This window comes from Frankliniella occidentalis, unplaced genomic scaffold, assembly GCF_000697945.3.
Source record: "Frankliniella occidentalis isolate FOCC.00 unplaced genomic scaffold, Focc_3.1 Scaffold29, whole genome shotgun sequence".
NCBI classification, from domain to species: Eukaryota; Metazoa; Arthropoda; class Insecta; order Thysanoptera; family Thripidae; genus Frankliniella; species Frankliniella occidentalis.
In genome coordinates, this window is record NW_026267159.1 from 2,259,803 (window position 1) to 2,264,758 (window position 4,956).

At 53.7% G+C, this 4,956-nt stretch overlaps 1 protein-coding gene across 1 annotated transcript in view; it reads right to left on the reverse strand.

Annotated features, from left to right (window-relative positions):
• The window catches only part of LOC113213970 (zwei Ig domain protein zig-8-like), a 138,540-nt gene extending 136,569 nt beyond the window's left edge, over positions 1-1,971 (reverse strand). Inside the window, exon 1 of the mRNA XM_026433215.2 lies at positions 1,645-1,971. The gene's annotated coding sequence lies outside the window, so the exon portion shown is untranslated. The remainder of the gene's footprint in view (positions 1-1,644) is intronic.
• Positions 1,972-4,956: the final 2,985 nt, after the last annotated feature.

A 4,956-nucleotide genomic window follows, 5' to 3' on the forward strand; every position in this document is an offset into this window, starting at 1 on the left:
GGAGGGGGTTTCGAAGTGAGCACCATCGATGTGCTGGTCCATTTGGAAAATTTCTATTTAATGACATCATATGGGCCATCATGAGCGAACATCTCCAAGGAGGGGATATAAATAGGACTACTCCTAGCGGAAAACACATACTAAATTTGGTGTAAAAATTAGTTTTATACACAGCTCAAGCATTACTGTTGCTTGTGCTTCAGCATATTATTGTCTACGCAATTAATCTTAAACGGATTACGTATTCGTATTGGCCGGAGGAAGAATACTGGGTAGAGCACAAAGGTTCCTGACTGGTTCCTAAAGTACGATACATTATTATTATAGCGTATTAAAACGCATAACACCACAGGTACACAGAACTCATAAATTTGACGAAGCTCCAGTGTGCCCTGAAGGCGCGGGGGTGACCCGTGACCCCTCCCTCCCAGCACGTGTGGTGTGGCGTGGCCGGGGCCACCAGGGTCAAGGAGGGAAGGAGGCCCCGCAGACCCCACGGGGGGGACCACACGGCCCCAAGGGGAGACCCCAAAGGGGGGGACCCCGAGGGGGGCGGGGGCGCGGCCCCAGGGCGCGGCCGGCCGGGTCCCCAAGAGAGCTCAGCGCGGCCATGGCGGCCGTAACTTGAGGGCCGCATGCCCTGCAGGGTGCGAGACGGTTAATTAATTATTCACTCTCTGGTGATTCATTAAACTTTTCGTACTACACTACTACTGCTGCTGCTACCACTCCAAGCCGGCTCAAACTTGGATACCACGCCACTTTTCACCCGGCGCCCCGCGTGCCTGCGCTCCCGCCCGCGCCCCGCCCGCCTCCCACCCCCTGCTCGCCCACGAGCGTACAACAGCAGCAGCGGGACACGCTGTCGGCGAGATTACCTCCTCGCAGAAAAGGGGTCATTGAGAAGAGGGCTGGGTCAAAGGGACGGGGCAGGTGGCAAATGGCTGCCTGCTTTTCCCTCAGTATCGTGTCTGCAGGAGTGAGTAACGAAATGCATTTAGGCCAACGTCACAAAGAAGGGACGATATCACTTTAAAACATGAAGCCGTCGGCGTCGGCTTTGGAGTCAAACATTTGAGCTGCGCGAGAAACGAAACAGGCAAAAGTTTCAAAAGCAGTCACGAGGCGTGTCGCATCTTTAATTGGAGCACACTTAGCAAAGGCGCGCTTCTATAATGCCCGCCAACTTCTTTTGTGCAGAAGCGAGTCGACAAAAATTAAAATGATGCAGATGAAAACTGAACGCTCCCCCCCCCCCACGTCAAACTTTGAAGTGAAGTCGATTGACATGAAACCAACTCAACTATTGACGACCGCAAATCCCCCTCAGGCGACAGCGATTGCAAAAACTCGAATGACGCTCGCACTCGATCCCAGACTGCTAACTTTCTGCAGCCAATCAATCTCAATGGTCGACCAACTTTCCAAACTGAATCAACACCAGATATCCCTTCTCAGTAAGGAAACAAATTGCCGAGTTTTATGAACATCGGCCGTAATCACAAGTATAATGGGCCTAGTGTGGAACAGCAGGGTAACCAAAGCAGCGAGATTGTTTTGCGTGTTTCATCTGCTTGTTTGTTTTGGCATGCCGAGCGCTGCATCGTTACTTATTCACATTTAATCGGCGGCGTGTGAGCTCACCTTGCTGCTGCCTCAGCGCAGAGTCGAGAAGGCGGTAAATCCTGAGCGTTCACAGCCACACGCACCACACTGCACAGATCACTTCACCACCACCGACACGTCCGCGACGACTGTCAAGTCGAGTGCGGCTGAAGGGGCGCTCCGGGCCGTCACGTTATCGGCGCGGTCTGTGTCGCAGGGAAGGCCCTCGGGCCGAGCCGAGCCGAGCAGAGCCGAGCCGGGACCACGTGGATCGCGTGAGTGAGCTCGTGGCAGCACAGCGGCTGGAGCGGCGCCAAACCCTGCCTCTCTGCCTGCCTCTGCCTGCCCTCGCGGTGCCACAAGGACTGAGCCGCCCCGCCCGCTGCGAGCGAGCGCCAGCGGCCGCCGCGCTAGGGGTGGGACCGACCAGCCCCGCCCCACCGCGCCCCGCCGCCACGCCCCGCCACACCCTGCCTCGCCCAGCCCCTAGCCAAAGGCACCGCGACCGAAGCCGCCGCTGCTGGCTGCGATTCCTTCAAAAGCACCCGGCGTAGTATACAAGGTCTGGCGGCGACCGGCGCGTCAGTTCACGGCGACCGTCACAGACCCTGTGAAAACGTTGTGAGAAAAGACCATTTCAGTGCGCAGCTTGACACTTGCGCAACACAAATACCCAAAGTCGAGCACTGTTTTGAACTGTCAACTTTCTTTTGTTTGTTACACGCGTAGAGTCACTGTCCACGCAGCCTGCGCAGCTGCAGTCCTGCACCTGCTGCAATCAACACGGTTTGGCTGACTACAGCGTGTTATTTTGTTGCTGTGTAATTATTTATACAGAAAAGCAGCACTGCTGTCGTTTCCTAATCATCTCTTGAACAGTTGCTTAGATTCTCTGTTCGCTTTCCCAGTGCACGCAAAGCATTTTGAATTCCGTCCAAAGCTAGGCGCAGCCGCGGTCCCCGCCCTGGGTTTCAGTGCGCGTTTTTCACTTCACATAATCCCCCGGTGTAATGCCCTATAGCCTCGTCCACATCCACTGCCCGGCCCCGGCCCCGGCCCCGGCCCCGGCCCCGGCCCCTGACCCCCGGAGCGGCCCATCCAGCGGGAGATAAAACGGCCCGCGCGTTCACCTGCCGCATGCAGATTAAAAGTTTGGCGTTATGGACCATCAGCGCGTCCGTCCGCGCGCCGGCCCGCGGTCGTTTCAGCCGCGCTCATCCTGTCCGTCAGTCGTTCAGCTGCGCTCAGCTGCTGTCTGTCAGCGGGCAACTCCCAGTACCGCACAGCACCGCACCGCAGCACCCGCGCTCGACCGTCAGGTCAGGGCAGGGGGGTTGGCGCTTCGGCAGCCATAAACAACAACACGATAACTCGAAATGAGAACGGCAATAAATTTATTTATTTTCCCCGTGCCCGCGCTGGACCCCAAACTAGCGAGCGAAATCAAGCGGAACAGTCGAGTCGAGTAAAAGATTTGGGGGGACAGGGGTGCCGCCGCATGGTTCGGAGGAATCCTAATAAGAAGAACGAGACCGGAAGTAATGCTGTACCCAGCCGAGGACGAGCCAGGCGAGGAGCGCACCCTTCCTGTGATTTGAAACTTCAACAAAACGTTACAAATTGGGGAAAATTCAGCAACTCTCAAGTTACATCCCTACACACCTCACTTCCTATGAAGATATATGTGTACCGTATAACAATAGAGATCAATATAGTGTAACAAACACTGCGCTACAATAATACAAATGAGCCACTCTCTGAAGATATATGTGTACCGTATAACAATAGAGATCAATATATTGTAACAAACACTGCGCTACAATAATAAATGAGCCACTCTAGAAAATACGGACCCTCTTCACCATTTAAAGATCAAGTTTTGTTGAAACTACACAGTAAACAGTTCAGAATAAAGCTTCATTTCTATACAAAGAACTGCGAGGCAAATATTATCCCACCCCAACATTGACGAGTCACTCTCAGGCTGTATTGTTTCCGTCAGCTGAAATGGAGCGTTTCATGCAAACAGCTTTGGATGAAACTGTTCATGTATCAGAAGTCAGTATTATCAGAACAGCTTTCTCTAACACATGACATCAACATTAAACATCAGACACCCTATCCCTCGCTTTCCTAACCCCATAGATATTGTAATGCAGAAAGGGTGTAAAATTAATAATCTGTGAGAACAAAAGCATTCAAACATAAGTGCCTTTTTCGCCACGAGAACGCGGGTGTCAACTTACTTGTGCAGTAAATCTCGACAGAAGGGCAGCGCCTACTAACCTCAACTTCTCAAAGTCTTGGTTCAATCCAAGGCATCGGCGACCAAAGATATGCAAGGCCATTAAAAAAAACTTGAAGCACAATTAACTGGTAACCGTAGCCTAAACTCAGTAGCGACTGACACCGTAACGTTTAACACCATTATGTTTTTTACTCAGTTAAAGAAGGACAAATTCCACGGGACGCGCGACGTCACGCTGGTCGCGCCACGACTCGACAACTGGCGTGTGGCGTGCTGATTGCCTACCCCCCGGCGCTAGTGAGTCGTACCTACAATCGTCAAGGCCACGCACAAGGTGGGCCACGCATGCAGCTTGACCCGCCCCGACACCTTTACGCACTCGGCTGAGAGACTGCACTCGTAGATCACCGACTAGAACACAGGTTGACGACGCGGCGTGGGAAGGAAAGAAAGAGAGAGAAAAAAGGCGGGCCGGCCGTGTCCCAGGTGGGACTCGAACCCCAGCGCGGGTTGCCGACTGGTCGAGCTTCTCGTACAATGTGAAAAAATTCAAACATAAAAACGAATAATTTGACGTCGCTTTGAGTATTAGAACCCCCGACTCAGAGGTTAAAACTTCGCAGCGATGTCAAAGAGCCACGAGGTCGGTCTCGAAGCCGTAGGTGAGAGGGTGTCATGATGGGATGGGACCAGTTCTTCTCCCGCTCAAGCTACTGCGCCGACTCGTGCCTTTAGCCTAGGTCGCTCGGCCTCTCACACTGTGGCGCCGTAGCCGTGCCGGTAGAGAGTCGGCCCCGTGCGGCACAAGTCAGGGGTTCGAATCTCCTGTCCCAGTTACATTTTTCTGAACCGGTCCAACTCTTGGAGTTGAACTTAAACCCGTCATTTCAACGGGGCACCTTCGTGGATGAACGAACGGTCTGGTGGTTAACGCTGCCCCACTGGACTGGGGGTGACGATGACTCGGCACTGGGGTCCCATTAGGGGCAAAGGTTCGACCCTCGGCGAAAGCGTGCCGAGTAAGAGCCATCCCAGCCACAGCGGGAGTGGTAACCCGTGTGGAATTGATAAGTCCTTAGAATCTGGCTCCTCGAAGGGATTCC